This window comes from Prionailurus bengalensis, chromosome D1 (assembly GCF_016509475.1).
Source record: "Prionailurus bengalensis isolate Pbe53 chromosome D1, Fcat_Pben_1.1_paternal_pri, whole genome shotgun sequence".
NCBI lineage: Eukaryota > Metazoa > Chordata > Mammalia > Carnivora > Felidae > Prionailurus > Prionailurus bengalensis.
In genome coordinates, this window is record NC_057346.1 from 94,833,375 (window position 1) to 94,850,186 (window position 16,812).

The 16,812-nt window shown below is 38.0% G+C and overlaps 1 protein-coding gene across 2 annotated transcripts in view; it reads right to left on the bottom strand.

Annotated features, from left to right (window-relative positions):
- The window catches only part of LRRC4C (leucine rich repeat containing 4C), a 1,209,844-nt gene extending 1,199,574 nt beyond the window's left edge, over positions 1-10,270 (bottom strand). For both annotated transcript variants that reach the window (XM_043580988.1, XM_043580986.1), the window contains exon 1: positions 9,715-10,270. The gene's annotated coding sequence lies outside the window, so the exon portion shown is untranslated. The remainder of the gene's footprint in view (positions 1-9,714) is intronic.
- Positions 10,271-16,812: the final 6,542 nt, after the last annotated feature.

The following is a 16,812-nucleotide window of genomic DNA, read 5'->3' on the forward strand; positions in this document are numbered from 1 at the left end:
ATCCAGGAAAATTAAGGTAAAAAAAAAAAGTTACACCAAACAGTTTTCACCTAAAAGAGTAAAGAACAATTCGAAACTCAGGAAGGGAAAATACAGAACACTGGATGGCTTTCAGGGTTTACAAGGATAAAGATCATAATGGGAGGAACCAAGTCACCTGGGCTCTGCAGCCAGAGCCATCTAGGCACACATCATACACGACATGTGACTGTTTACCTGAGCAAATCACAACTTGTCTGAGGTTGAGTTTCCTCATCTGTACCGTGAGAATCATCATAATTCTTTTTCACAACTGAAGTTCCCAGCATACCACTTGGAATATCACAATGTTAAACACATGATAGCTATGGGGTTAATTTTGTGATTCTTTTTTTCTAGGTTTTCTATGGGACCCACACCAAATCTTTATTCTTATCTACCAAGTACTTGTTGATGACATTTTCTTCCCCTATTCACACTAAAGCCCTCATCTCTTCCATTTCTCTTCAGAAAAACTGGATTTAGTCCTAAACATAATGTAGAGCAAGTTTCTTCCTTAATCTTCCCCATCACAAAGTCCCCAGTGATAACTTTATTCTGTAAATAATTCATATTGACTCCATTTTTTGGTTCTGAATGCCATGCTGCGTTGTTTAGCAAGTTGATTTCTCTTTTGCTAATATAACATTAGCAATAGTATATAAACGTATTTGAGGGGAAAAACATCATTTGTTTACAACTTTGTGTTCCACACTATACTCTATAGAATAGTGAAGCTAGTAGGTGTTCAAGAAACACATCAATAGGGGCGCCTGGGTGGCTCAGTCGGTTGGGCACCCGGTTCCGGCTCAGGTCATGATCTCATGGTTTGTGAGTTCAAGCCCCACATCGAGCTCTGTGCTGGATGGCTCGGGGCCTGGAGCCTGCTTCAGATTCTGTGTTTCCCTCTCTCTACCCCTTGTCCCCTCACACTCTGTCTCTGTCTCTGTCTCTCTCTCTCTCTCTCTCTCAAAAGTGAACATTAAACAAAAAAGAAAGAAAATGAAACATATGGACAAATGATACCACTGAAATGGACACATAAGCACAAAGATATCATCCTCAAGAGCATTCATAGACAATGCTGATTTACTCAAGCAAAAGCAATCTTAATCTAGATCTATGTCATACTTCTGAGATTCAGGAATAGAAAAAAGATATATATATATCAGTCAAATTATATATATATATACACACACACACACACACACACACACACACACACACACTCTCAGTCAAATGAGTCTTGGGGAAAAAAACATGTGCCAGATAGGAAAAATAGAATTCCGCTTAGTGAAAGCTTAGAAAAAATGCATGAGTGTCTATTGTGACGGCAGAAATAAAAATCCAACTTGAAGGGGCAAACACACATCCAGCAAAATCATGGCAGTAAGGCAAGATAGGTCAAAGAAGAAGAAAGGGATAAAGGAGGTAGCATCCACTAGATGAGCACAAGAAGAACTCAGCCGTCTGTGAACAAGATAGACTCTGGTTCATTAAAGTATTTGCAATCAAGGGACACTCAGAAAAACTTAAAACTACTGATATATATATATATATATATATATATATATATATATATATATATATATATATATATTATATATATATATATATGCTCTTATTTGGGGCACTGGAATCAGAACAGGTTAGTTGATAAAGTGTTTCATATTTATTATATTCCACGCTCTTTGGTAGAGGAAAGATCCTGAGCAAAAGTCACATATAAACATGACTTTCCTTTAGAAGAAGTGTGAGTGCAATTTTTTCCTTGTGTGTACGTATCTCCTTAGTATGTTTATCGCTATACATAGGGAACGTCTCCAACAGGAAAAAAGTTAGCACATTCAGCCACCGTTTTTATTACTAATCACTCAGTCATTTTCAGGCACAACTTCACCTTTAGTAAAGTGATTGTTCAAATTGCTTGCACTTCATACTTATTTTACTGTTATGCAAACATTTGTCTCAATTTGTATAAAAAACTTTTCTTTACTGAAACAGTTCTTCCACATTAAGCATCTGCAAGGTTCCTGGCATGTATGATCAAAAGTTTTAATTCCAATCATACTTTTCCCAAAAAGCATACCCTGAACCATTGTGTACATACTTGGTCCTTGCTTCTGGGACTTACTTTGCAAATCACGAAGATAAAGATCAAGCTGTCCTACATAAAGAATTTAAATCTCCTATCCTGGAATGGCTTACCAAACACAGAGAATTCTGGTTTCCTCATATATACAAAAAGGAGTATCTAGAACACCAAAAACTGATTTAAATATATATATATATATATATATATATATATATATATATATATATATCTACACTTCATACAAAAGCTAGAGAAATTTTACAGGGATGAGAAAAGGGGCAGAGTTGAAATTTTCTTTGTTTCTTTCATAGCATAAAGTCAAAGGAAGATGGTTACCTCCTCTCTTTATCAAGAAAGCTTTCAAAATGTGACCCTTTTTCCTGTTTACAGATAAGCGTTGTGCTACGTTCCCAAGTTCATGGCATTTTAAGGATTGAACGATAAAAAAAAATTCCTTAGCACATGAAATTCTGACTTGGCTCTCTGTTTCTCTAGTCTCCTTGAATGCCCTGAGCCAAATCACTCTTTTTCCATCAGCATGTCCCTCACTGACATCAATACCTAAAAGATAATTTTCCTCCTCTCGCTCATATTTTTATGGCCAGACAGACATGGATATTCATGTTTCTGTTCACTCATGTGAGGTAACAATTTGTATAACCTCTGGCACTGCGGAGTACAAGGTTTATACACAAATAGATATTCCTAAATTATCATATTAATACTACTAATTATTATAATTTTAAAAATATATCATAATATTTATTTAATGTTAATTTATTTTCAGAGAAAGAGCACAGGAGTAACAGAGAGAGGAAGGGAGAGAGAGAAAAGCCCTAGCAGGCTCCGTACTGTCAGAGCAGAGCCCAACATGGGGCTCGAACCTAAAAACAGGGAGATCATGACCTGAGCGGAAGTCAAGAGTTGGATGCTTAAGTGACTAAGCTACCCAGGCATCCCTATTATTTATCTTTTATTGAACAGAACCAAATCCCAATTCTCAGTCCCTTTTGAGTATTATTTTTCTTAATCTTTTTACAACAACCACGCAAGGAAAGGAAAAAGGTACCAAAGAAATCCATACAAAGTTACATAGAGAGACACTTAGGGACACTACCCATAAAGTACATTCTGCAAATATTGTCCACTGCTACTTAGGATTTAATGTTACAGAGCAGACTGTCATTTCTTTGTCCCACATCCCGTAACTGTAATTACTTTTGCCAATACGCTACATGATACCAAACATTCTTATGAGATTTACTTAATTGTCTAAGTTGGGCTCTACCTCAAAAGCATTAAGGACTTACTGTTACCTGGAACCCACTGGTTCAGGAGGTGACCCTTCAGAGGTCCCTTAGAGACAGAGACTACATCTTTCCACCGATAGAATGAGTCCTGTTATGGCAACAAGATTATTTGATTTGCATTTAGAGAAGCCTTGCTCTGGACTCTCCATATTCAAGGATTTATGTGAAGAAGCACTGGGTTTACAACCTAAAGATTTTTTTAAAACATGGTATATATAGAATATATATCCTTATGAATACATAGAAGAGACATACATGAGCTTTGAAGTCGGTCTGAATATTGGACAAAGGAGTGAATCACTTTTTGCTGCATCTGTAATATGGGAATGTTACCTTACCTTTGTTTTGAAAGTGTAAATAATACAGCCTGCGACATAGCACAGCATCTGGCACTTAGAACCCATTTGATGACTATGAGAGGATTCATTATAATTTATGATACCATCTAATTGTGTGTATCTGCAGTATATTACTCAGGGAAGTTAGTTCAGTACACTCCTCTAACCATAAATCCTGAGGCTCAAGTCTGTGGTTGAGACCCATAAACTTGCATTTATTATTTTCACCAATTGACATGCCTCTTCCCTTTCTTATTCTACTAGATTTGGATTTTAAGAAACCAGTCTTACACTGAAGGGAACATGGTTCTTGTCTTCCTTCTCGGCAAGCCATAAAATCAGCTCCATCCATTCATTGTAAGGACAGAAAAACCCACAATCTGAAGGACAAAACCCTGCTCCTTTCGTGCCTAGGGAAAGGCTGACTGTGCAGAACAGAAATACCTGGGCCAAGTGGTATCAGCCGTGCAGAGTTAGCAAAGCAGAATTGAACTCATCACTGACAGCTCAGTTCAGCTACAACAGGAACAAGGATTTTTACATCTTTTGCAATATGTTCTTGAACTAAATAAAGGTCATACACAATGACATAGCCCCACATAGGTCATCTTCTTGCAGAGGAATCTTAATCCTGTTTAACTATGAAGTCCAAATTCCAGGGGACAGCCTGGAAACTGCAGCATGCCCCATCCAAATGCAGGAATTGCAGCAAAGAAGCATGAGCAGAGAGAGGCCTACATCCCCCACAGCGGTGATCACAGTGCTTGTACCTGGTAGGTGTTTAATAAATATGCATCCTTTCATTGACTGTGAACAAAATGAGATGTTAGATAAAGAGCAATGTTAACACCACTTGCTGACATGTGAACTGTGTTTCTGCAACCACATATGGATGGGTGCACAGGATTCTCGCTACTTACATTCAGTATCATTTTGGAAGTTCTGAGCGTAAGTGAGGTGACATCTGGAAAGGGCACTTTGGTTGCTCTGAGAAAGGATCTGATGAAATCATGGTACATGAAATGAGCTAATTTACAGAAATACAACTTTCTCTCTCCCGTGGTACTTAGCTCTCAGATTACATTTGGGGCTTTTGCCTACCTACATAAATTACATAAATACATTAAATTAGAGTGGTCTTCCTAATTCTTAAGTCAGATGAAGGGGGGAAAAATATATCTGAAACTATAGAGTTTCAGTTTTGTGTTAAGAATTTTGCCAAGTACTATAACAGCTGACCTTCAACAAGATAGGTTTGAACAGTGTGGATCTGCTTATTACGTGGATGTCTTACAGTGCAGTAAACATATCTTCCCTTTGATTTTCTTAAAAAGATTTTTTCTCTAGCTTACTTTGTTGTAAGAATACAATATAGAATACATACTACAAAATATGTTAATTGACTATGTTATCAGTAAGGCTTCTGGTCAACAGATAGTAAGCTGTAAGTTTTGGATGAGTCAAAAGTTACAGGAGATTTTCTACTGCCTGGAGGCTGGCACCCCTAACCCGTATATTGTTCAAGGGTCAAGTACATATACACTCACCTATTCACTCACACAGAGGCCCATTGAATGATTGATTATCCCCATTTTACAGATTGGATAACTGAGGTTCTGAGAGATTAGGTATCCAACCCAAGTCCAACTTCAAAGCCAATGCCCATCACTACCATATTTTCTTGTCATAAGGATCTCTAACTGAGCCCTTTAATTCTGGTCTATCTATACCGCAAAGATAATTCATTGCAATCCTGTTGATACAATTTCCAAGTTTAACTCAAATTCCAGTCAACAGCGTTATTGTGGAATAGAGTTTTCTAGACTCCACAAACCCTATAATATTCTGCGTAGTCCCCCAAAAAGGGCTAGATGTCCAAGTCTTTCCTGTCCTCTCTGGATATCCAATGACAATGGATTGAGATCATCACATTTTCTATTTTTCATGAATCTGAAGCTGCACCTCCTATAGGAGGTATAATTGCTTGCAAGTAATTGAGCATGTGTATACATGCTCATTTGCACAGGCACTCACACATACACAAACCTGCAACCAAGAATGTGCCACAGAAATTACTGAGGTGAGGTATAGTCAACACATTTGTGAAACACCCAAATTTTAATACGACAAATATTGATCACCATTATGAAGATAAGTTCTGCTTAATTTGAAAATCATATTGAAGAAACTATTTTGTAAAGTCTTAAACCATATATGAAGTCATCATTACCATAGTACATTACATTTCCATAGCAGTGTAATAACAGATCATTTTATATTTAAATATTTATTTAAATTTATACTTACATATATTTATATCTATAATACTTCATCATAATCCCAATGACATACTATAAGGATGCTTATTCCTAAACAGGAAGAATGATCAGAGTTCTGAGACTTTCAGTGACTTACTGACCATCAAGTGCACCATCAATGCTTGACTGACACCTAAGTCTCAAACGTTCTCCTGATTCTAACCCCTGTCTCCACCCAACCCCACTTTTACCGGTGACAGTATACTGAGTAGTCCCAAATGGGGATTCAGGTAAATTGAGTAAATTGATTTAGTCCATTGCAAAGCCCCTGTTCTACCTTCACTTTAATTAATCCATCTCTTCCTTTGCAATTTAACAGGGGACCGGGAGAAGTTCTCAGGGGATGAAGAACAATAGCAAGACTATACAAACATGCATCTGTCATGAGAGCCTGGATCTTCTTCATCCCAAGAGTCTGCATTTTCTGCTGTAGGCTGATGCTCCAGTCTATTAGCATTAGCCCCAGTGTCAGCATCAGTTTGTGGAGCTAACACACAGCTCCAGGCTGTTGTAATGACTCAGCAATCAAAACTTCAAGTTCAGTTCGCCTGGTCTTCACCCACCTTCAGGGCCCAAGCTACAAGAGCTCCCTTTTGCTCTTCAATTTACGGGGTGATCTTTCTGGCTTCCTTTAAAGGTTCTCAGTGGCTGACTTTCCAGCTGTCAGCTCTGCTAGTTACAGAAGGAAAGAGCCATTCATGTGTTAAGTGCCCTAGGTCTTAGAAACACAAGGAAGAATGTTGGGCCTGGCTGGTTCACTTGAGCCAAGACCCAAAGAGAGGCTGGATAACTGACTGGAACTAAATAGAGAAGGAATTGGAATTTCCTTTATTCGCCCCCAGATAAACTCAAGGCATTCTCTACCAATGAATTCTTTTTAAAAAATTAACTCTGCATATATTCCTTCTTCCAGGAAGTCCAACCTTTTGTCAACTGACTTGTTACCTGTACGGAAACAAAAAGTTCTCTCCCTCCCTTTTCTTCTTTGAACTCACTAAGCAAGAAAACAAACCCCATTAAACTAAAAACAAACAAGCAACAAACCTAACAAAAACAAAAACCACTCTGATCACAAAACAAATCCAGAAAAGACAAAAGAAAGCCATATATCTGGAGCCTGTTCTGATAGAAAGCTGTTTACCTTTACTCTGACCTAAGCTAATAAAGATGCAAAGTTACAACTGCTCAAACACCACCAGGAAACCCTGACATACCAGGGAGAGGCTTTACTCGCTGCAGAAGCTGTAATCAGAAAACCCTGAGTTGGCTTGCACCCCATTTCTATTATTAGCTTAAAATAAGTGATAATGAAAGTGTTGCTATTGCTAGAAGATTCACTCATTACAATTATTAAATCTCAAATACACAAAAGCCAAGATGTTATCCTGATTATTTTTTAGATGGTGTTGAGAATAATCTTCAACCGGTTTTTGAACCAATACCACAACTCTAAATATACCCACCCTGGGTGAGAATGTGAACGGGAGGGGGAAAAGTCAGAATTAAATAGCCTCAATAACAAGAGGCACTTATTTGCCAACTTCCAGAACGGCATTTTCAAAGGGCTTCTCTTCATTCAGAACAGTCCCCTCACAAAATAGAAGGTGTGATATACTGTCCCTCTGCACCTGGTACTGGTAACCAAAAGCTGCGTGTTCACGAAGAACTGCCGATGTAAGGAATGGTGATGATCCAGGCAGAGTGTGGGGAACTCCAAACACCCTCCAGGAGCATCAGGGGTCTGTACGCTCTTCAGAACAGTACCCTGTGTTTCTGGAGTATGTACCACATTCGCCTTCGGGTTTCACGAGTCCCAGGTTGTTTGCGCCACAAAGAAAATGAAATTTTATCTGGAGTTTCTCCTAGGTTTCAATCATTTAAAAATGAAAAAAAACCTTTCTGATAAAAGAAATGTAACTGGAACCTAGGAGTAACAGATGAAAATATCCAGAGCAGAAATAGTTGACAAGAATGACAGATCATAAATTATACTGATAAGAGACAGTTTTCCCATAGTATCTTTACCAAGAGCAGAGTGGAGGAAGGGTCAGCTGGGGTAGGGGGCATCTTAGAACAGCTGCCATTCCTTAAATGGTTTCTCTAATACCACTTTGCAAAAACATCAGATAGAAGGGATAGTTCATGGTAATACCAGGGTATAATCTCATCTAAGTTTTTTTTTTCTTTTTAGTCCTGAACTGGGGCGGGGGGGGGGGGGGGATCCTTCTTAGAGAAAACAGTCTTAATGTTTCAAGTATGACATCTGACATCCCTCAACTTGGATGCCCCAATACATCTTTGACCTCCAATGGTCTCTGAACAAAGCTCATGTTACAATTTGCATCATCTCCCTCTCTATACAGAGACATCCACACTTAGCAAAACACCTATGTGTGCTCTCCTCTGCCTAGTTAACATACTGTCAGCTCTTTCATGAAAATGTTCACAGTAACAGTTCAAGTTGGCCAACATTCCATGAAATATCACCGTTCCTTTTAGGATAAACCATCCACATATATAGGCTGAGGAAGACTGAAGCTCTATTGCTTCTATCTGGGGGGTCTCAGCACCTTAGAAATATATTTACAAGTGATTCTCACTTCTAGGGAGAAGCTAAGAGATGCCAGTGCACAGATAAAAATACCTACAGATAGAGGAACACAGATGCTAACACAGTGAAAGGCTATTTTGCTTTAATTAAGTAACCTCTGGATGGAAATAGGTAAAATACTACCTGCATTTCACTTTGAAGGGAAGGGAGAGAAAAAAGAAAAAAGAGGCACAGCTAACCACCAGGAAACACTAAAGGGATGCCTGAGTTAGGCAAGATGTGAGACTAAAGTCACCTGAATTCCTGATGCTGCCTGCTTGCTTTTACAGCCAAGAGTAGACAATTAAGAGCAATTTGCAACTGCACTCCCTTCTCTAGGGACCATGTAGGGTAAGGGGATGTTCCAAAATGAGAGACACTAGTCTTAATCAGGGGACAGAGCATTCAGAAAGGTTAATGAGATACAATCGCAAGAGAATCAGTGCAAAAAAGGAGGTTCAAAATACTAAACAATTTCCACTTTGTTCTCATTTGTTCCAATTAAGAGCTGTTGAAACAGCTTCTCTGTATTCCACACATTCGCTCCTCTCCAGAGCAGATTTAACTATTCCAGAAAAAAATAAGGGCTTTGGGGGGAAAAAGTCTACTATTAAGTTATCATAAAGTCCAGATTACACCCCCAACCCCCACCCTCAGTCTCTGAGCAGACACACTTTTGCCTCTTACTCAGAGCCTCTGCCACTAGCGATTCTGATTTTTCCCCTCAAATTTAGAGTATTTCAGGGAGGGAGAAGGCTGGATTTCCCGCCCGCCCCCCCCCCCCCCCCCCCCAGATTTCATAGAAGCAGAATTCACTGTGAAAATGTTAAATAAATAAAAGGAAGAGGGCTGGGGGATGGTTATACAAATGGAAATAATCTCCTTGGCATGAAAATAGCCCCAAAATGCCACACACTGAGTTCTTCTGATCATTACAGGCTCTAAAAAGCACTTATAAACTGCATATGGATTTCCAAAAACAAACAGGAAAGCACAAACATTGCAAGAAACCAAGGACTAAGATCTAAGGAGTCCCGTGACTTACCTTCTTTTACGGATCCTCAAAGTTCACCAAGGAAAATTTAAAATCCTCTAGCTTATCTTGCACTACTCTATTTTCTTCTTCTTTGTATTTTTTTTTAAGTCACATAGAGGAAAAATAATCAGTTTTCAAAGGTTCCATTTATCTGATCTTCCAGCACCAGCAAAAAACGTGTCCAAGAGACTCCGCCAAAAAGTAAGCCAAAAACTCATCAAAGGCAAAAAGAGAAAGGGGGGGAGTGGGGGGAGGAAGGGGATGGTGAAGGCTGGGGGCTACAGACTGAGTCCAAGTGCCCAGAGAATATTTTCACGCTGTTGAAATCTCTACTGTACGATATACCTGCTTTGGTTGTCACACAGACGCACACACATTCACGGACACTCACACATCTCATACAAAAAGCAGGCACCCACACTCACAAACACACAGAAACACACGCGCTCACACACACACCAGTGTAATGAAAACTGTCAGTAGTAACCTCCAATAGCTGCTGTGTGCTGCAGATAATTCGGCTCACTGTTACCTTCCCAGATCGGTGTAGGATCAAAAGAACATCCAAAATCAGGGGGGGTGGGCAGGACAAGGTAGATGCCGGATCCCTCTCCCCCAGGCAGATTCATCAAGCCAGGAGCGGGTCAATCAGCAGAGGTGTCTGCTTGCAGGGTGCCCCGGATTATGGCAAGGTTATTAATCTTGATGCCCTGCCTCCCCCACCCCCAGCATTCGGCAGCCTGCATTGAGATGATTGCCAGAGCTGTGTCTGTCCCTGTTCCACTGCATTTTGCTCAGCCCTCTGATGCTGCAAGTGAGACACAGTGGAGGCAAGAATACTAATAAGGTGGTTAGCTACAGTTTCTTCAAGGCAGTCGGCATGCAGTATACAGTAAATGTGTACTTCCCAGTGCTCTGTGTGTGTGCCTGCGTGTCTGCAGGGAGGGCAGTGAATCCATCTCCGGCCAGAAGACAAGATTGTTTGTAACCTGCCTGGAAGGACTAGATCATCAGAATCATCACTGTCCTGCAATGGCATGGTCTATGACAGTATTATGTTTGGAATAAAAATAAGCGGGGGGAGGGAGGGGGGGGACGGGGGGGGGGGGGGCGGGATAATAGTCCAGAAGCCTAGAGCTGACATTTGAAAGAGAGAGGAAAAAAAAAAAAAAAAAAAAAAAGTCCAGGGAGACAAATTAGGTTTATAAATAGGCTCCGAGGAGACCAAGGCAAAATTTTAACATGCTGCTGCCCTGGTTGTTAAATGGAAATACAAAGCAATTTCAAAAACCAGCTCCAGCCTATAAATCTTGGAACTGGCAACAAGTATCTGAATTTGACTGATGGGACAGTGGATAAATGGATTCCTGGTAATATAAAAAGTTTGCTCGTGCGTTCTGCTCTGTAGCCATGCACTGGTGTGTGCAGGGATCTAGGTACAGTTCATTCATTATCAATATGGATTTAGAGTCTACCCCTTCAGTTTTATTCTGATGTACAGTTTTTATCACGTAACTATCATATTGTGGAGAATGTCTGAGTGGCAATGTTGTTAGAAGGATTGGTTGACAACTGTCAATAGTAAATATTACTCTATGTAATATTCTTACATAGAAGGAGTTTGAGGTTTTCAGGGTGAAAACATGTATGATATCTGTATTAGTACCAAGCAATGAAAGAAAAAAATAAGAATATGCCAAGTGAATAATTCCTCAGCCTCCACAGGACTCATATTTCTATGATTGGGTCTCATCATACAATACCTCTTCTTTAGTCAAGTATAATCACTAAGTCCCTTCAGGTGATTTAAATTGGTATTATCTGAATATGTAAGTACTGGACAGTTGGAGAAGGCAGATAAGGACGAATTATGGAACACTGCAATACCAGGACTTGTCAGCAGATGTCACAAAAGAGGATATAGGTAAAAGAATTCTACCAACAACTGCAAACATTTAATCGAATTTAACAAGCAGATTTTAATCAAATTTATAAAATGAATTCTGAAATACTAAATTTTTATGAAATTTAAAAGTTCAAATAGGAATTTGGAAGGAAACTTGCATTTCCCCCAAATGTCACTCTCAAATCACCAATTTACAAATTCTATATGACCTGTTATTGATATTAAAAAGAAAAAATATCCTATGCCACGAATATCAGTGATTTTTTATTCCATAAAATATATCATTTAAATATCTTCTTGTTTGTAATACAGCAACTACTAGATTAAACTTTAAAACAGATAGGTAGGACAAAGTAAATTTGGCAATGAAATTCAATATAAAATGTTTAAGGTTTCCATCTAAAATACTGTTTCACCTTGATCATATCTATTAAAAAATTTTAAAGTAATTATTCATGTTTGGGAGTTGGACATTATTCATAAACACAGCATATAGACAAAGTACATAAAGAATCAAGAATGATCAACAATCCCACTTACGTTACAGCATCAAAGGTTTTAAAAATCTAGTGTATGCATCATCTTTGTCTTTATTTAGTTAAATGCAATTTATTAGTATGCACCAAATCCTAGTCTTAATTAGCTCAGATGCCAATAAAAGTTAGTGTTAAAAGTTTGGGCACTGGAGTCCAGAAGAACTGGGTTCAAATTTCAGTTCTTCCTTATAGCCGTTAGCCTCCACAGCTGTCTCCCTTATCCCTTTCTCTTCCTTGTTTTCCTTTCACTTGCAAGCAGGACATTATTCCATACCTAATAGGATTATTGTGAGGAATGTAATGAATTAATATTTATTATGTGCTTGGCATATTTCCTGACACATAATAAGCGATTTAGAAGTACTACATGGGTCTTATAAACAAAGTAGATGTTTGTTTCTCACCATGTTAGCTCTGTCTTTGCTAGCCACAGGTAAAACAAGTAGAATCATTTAATCAACTATTTTGACAGTGAGATGTTTGTTTTTAAATTTATTTTTACAAATAGTTTTTGTAAACTAAAGTCGAGTAACTTTGGACCCCTTTTTAAAGTTTATTATACACACAAATACATTTTCGCAAGTATCTCTGTGCTCCTAGACTCACTAAAACAGAGACTCATTTTCTTGATTAATTGTCTAAGATCACTTTGACTCAAAGAGAATATTTGGAAAGAAAATCTGATAGCAGCTTACTGCTTCCCATCAAGACTTGCTATGAATCCAACAGTACCACCAAGCACTAACATGAAAATGCTTAACGATGCAAGAAAAGACCCCAGGAAATGGGGATAGTTCCTAAATCAGCAATTCCATGACACATTCCATCACAGTAGCATCGCAACTCAGATCATTTATTTTTTTAATGTCTATTAAATTTTTTGAGAGAGAGACAGTGAGATCCAGGGAGAGAAAGAGAGAGACAAAGGGAGACAGAATCTGAAGCAGGCTCCAGGCTCTGAGCTGTCAGCACAGAGCCTGATGCGGGGTTCAAACTCATGAACCGTGAGATCATGACCTGAACCAAAGTTGGACACTTAACTGACTGAGCCACCCAGGCGTCCCAACAACTCAGATCATTTTTAAATGGGTATCGAGATACTGAATTTTATCAGTTATTATGTATTCAATAAATATTTGTAGTAGAAAATGAATACCCAGAATGTGAACCCTGTTCTTTTAAATCCTCACGAGTTTCCCCCCTAAAACCTCAAACTGGCCCCCGAATAGGAACACAGAGGGAAAAGAGAGACTGGAGAAAGAGGCAGGCTACTCCAATGGCCTCCTCCAACAAACACAGGGCATCAGTTACATGAACATTTTTTGGATCTCTTAAAGAAATGTGTCAGATAAAAAAAATACAGGAGTTATAAAACTAAACAGCTCACTGTGTGCCCATTGTTCATCATACAGCATCCTGAAAATCTAGAATAGCTTGGATATTTATACTAAAGTTGAAGAAAAGTTTCTTTGAAATCTGATTTGTTCCAATTTGTGCCCTCTCTCACTCTGAGAAAGCTCAGTACCAGCAATGGTCCCTAGTCCTAACCTGAAAGGTGGTGTATTACAGGGAACTGACAAATGGTATGTTTGAATTGCAGGACAGCAGGGTACCTGTGAACTCTTCCCTTGACACTGCAAGAAAAGACTTCTTTCTCAGAAGATGTCAGTATTTAGGGCGCCTGGGTGGCTCAGTCAGGTAAGCGCCTGACTTCCCCTCAGGTCATGATCTCAGGCTCATGGGTTTGAGCCCCACGTCAAGCTCTGTGCTGACAGTTCAGAGCCTGGAGCCTGCTTCAGATTCTGCATCTCCCTCTCTCTCTGCCCTTCCCCCGCTCATGCTATCTCTTTCTCTCTCTCAAAAAATAAACACTAAAAAAATTTTTTTAAAAGAAGATGTTAGTATTGGAATACTTCAACCTTTTTTTCTTTGTAAATATTTGTTCATTTTGGAAAAAGAGCACTTGTGGGGGAGATTCAAAGAGACAGGGGAACAGAGGAGCTGAAGCGGGCTCCCCACTGATAGCAGAGAGCTCCATGCAGGGCTTAAACCCACAAACCACAAGGTCATGACCACAGCCAAAGTCAAAGGTTCAACCAACTGAGCCACCCAGGCATCCCAGAACTTTACAACTGGTAATCTGGGACTTTTAAACTTTCAAACTTTTAAACTAATTCATGTTTGGATTGAAGGAGAGGAAATTCACCTAAATCCACATTATTGGAAATTCTAAATTCCCAGAATTGGCCTGGGATAATGAGTCAATAGCTACCATAAACAAGAGATGAATGCATGACTCTAATTTGGATGTGTTTTATTTTTTGGGAATCAATAGTGAGTATAAAAGGATCCAAACAGCATCACTATGAGCAAATTCCTCTGAGAATTCTTATGTGAAAGCTTCGATGTCTATTTTTCCTTTAAATGCAACCTACTTACAGCATGTCACTATGCTTTTGTTTGTTCCCTGAATCATATGCCATAATATAAGAGCAGAAACTTAATGTAGTATTTGATCCCTCCTTGGCTTATTGGAAAATTTGTTTGTCTGTAATCCAAGTGTTCTGAATTAGTTCATTACCCTAAAAGATTACATTCTATTATTCCATCTCTTTAAATTTTTATTCATTACATCTTGAAATTAGCTTGGATTTTTTATTTAAAGTGTTTCAACCAGTTATTAAGGTCTGGGCATTATTATGTTTCTCAAATTATTTAGCATTCTTATTTACACCCAGAAATTGCAAGCTTAGGTAATTCTAGCATAAATGCTGAGCTATTTGGATCAATTTCTCCAACAGGTCTGCCTGGACCTTTATAATTACTCCCTCTCATCAATATAAAGAGTACTTATTTATTCCATATCACTGAACATTTATGCTTTATTATTTTACATACATGACATACATCTTCAAAGGACATCTTTTTGTCTTTTGGTTCACTAGAGAGAGTCTAACACAGGTCTCTTCAAGTCCCAGGTACTAGAAATTTTTTGTTGTTGTTATTAATGAAAATATGCTGTCTGTAACAATCCAGAAACTTAACATATTATGTCCTTGATCACAGCTCTTCCTTTCTACTTTAGCCTTAAATAAACTAACAGTAGCCTGTATGTAGATTCTTAATGTGGTATAATTAAAATACTCCTTTAATAGCTATTTACTAATTCATAATAATTCATTTTATCCTTTTAATATCTGGATCTATAGTTATCCCCACTCTCTCATTACTCATATTGGAAACTTGTGCATTCCCTTTTTTTTTTTTTAATCAGACTGGCTAGAAGTTTATCCATTTTACTGATCCTTTCAAAAACCCAGTTCTTTGTTCAACTCATTTTCTATCTTTGTTTTTAATTTCACTGATTTCTGCTCTTTATTTCTTCTTTTTACTTTGGGTTTCATTTGCTCTTATTTTTCTACTTAAAAGAGAAGGTGAGGCCACTGATTTGAAGTCATCCTATTCTAACTCAAGCTTTTACCGCAACACATTTGCCTCTAAAAACTTCTCAGGTTGCATTCTACAAAATCTGGTAAATGTGTTTCATTTTCATTATATTCAAAATTGTTCTTAATTTTGCTTTTTGTTTCTTCTTTAATTCATGGTTTATTTATGTGTGTTATTTGGTTTACAAATATTAGGAGATTTTCCAGATATCTTTCTGCTATTGATTTCGAATATTAATTAATTTTACTGTGATCAGAGAACATTTTTTGTTTGATTTGAATGCTGTTAAACTTACAAACTTGCTTTATGGCCTAGCATGGTAAATGTTTGTGTGCTCTTTGAAACAGTGCATCTTCCATGGTTGTTGGGTAAGGATGTTGGGGAAAGCGCTCTACATTTATAACAAGTTGTTTGATAATGTTATTCAGTTTGTCTAGAGTGATTTTCTGTCTATTTATTCTACTATTGAAATTCTCCACTGTAATGGTGGATTTATTTATCAATTTTATCTGGTTTTGCTTTGTGCATTTTAAAGTTCTGTCCCTACGTATATAAATGTTGAAGATTTAATATATTGTCTGACGAATTAACTCTTTATCCCTATGCAATAACCCTCTTTGCCCCTGGTATTATTTTTTCATATAGTCCATTTTATCTGGCATTAATATAGCCACTTCAGCTTTTTGGATTAGTATTAGCAGTATATATCCTTTTGCATCATTTTACATCTAACCTATTCAGGTCTTTATATTTAATGCAGGTTTCTTCTTCGCAAGATAGACTTGTGTCTTGCTTTCTCACCTAATCTGATAATATCTGACTTTTAATTAGGGATGCCTAAACCATTTAAATTTATTGGGATTATTGGGGCACCTGGGTGGCTCAGTTGGTTAAGCACCCAACTCTCATTTTCAGCTCAGGTCATGATCTCATGGTTTTGTGATTTTGAGCCGCAACTTGGCCTCTGCACTGATGGTGTGGAGGCTGCTTGGGACTCTCTCTCTATCTCTCTCTCTCTCTCTCTCTCTCTCTGCCCCTCCCCTACTCATCTCTGTCTCTCTTAAATAAACTTAAAAAATGTAAAAAACAATTTATTGAGATTATTAATAATTCTGTCTCAAACTGTAAAAAATTTAAGAATGAATAAATTTATTGGGATTATTAATAAGATTTGGTTAAAATCTATCTTACCACTTCTGCTTTACATAGTTCATCTGT